Here is a 319-nt window from a genome sequence, read left to right as displayed (position 1 = left end):
AGCTTAATATAAAATGATCATTAAGTAATCTAAGATTTCCTTCCACAATAGTCTCAGAAAAGTACTTTGTATAAAATCAATTTTGCAGAGACATAAACTATAAATGAAATGCGAGGAAATTTGTGTATATGCATTATTCATAAATCTTCACAATATATCACCTTGGCAACAATAATCACAATCATCAAACAATGATAAAATTAAACAAAACAATTTTAAGATCAAAAGTGTCAGAAACAATATAACAATACTAAAGATGAAACAAGTTTCTTATGCTAATAAGGCTCGAAAAACGCTACATCTGCAGAGTAAGGACTTA

Source organism: Penaeus monodon, chromosome 29, assembly GCF_015228065.2.
Source record: "Penaeus monodon isolate SGIC_2016 chromosome 29, NSTDA_Pmon_1, whole genome shotgun sequence".
In the NCBI taxonomy this organism is placed as follows: Eukaryota; Metazoa; Arthropoda; class Malacostraca; order Decapoda; family Penaeidae; genus Penaeus; species Penaeus monodon.
The sequence above is the reverse complement of the archived record's forward strand: the minus strand, read 5'-3'. Positions refer to the sequence as shown.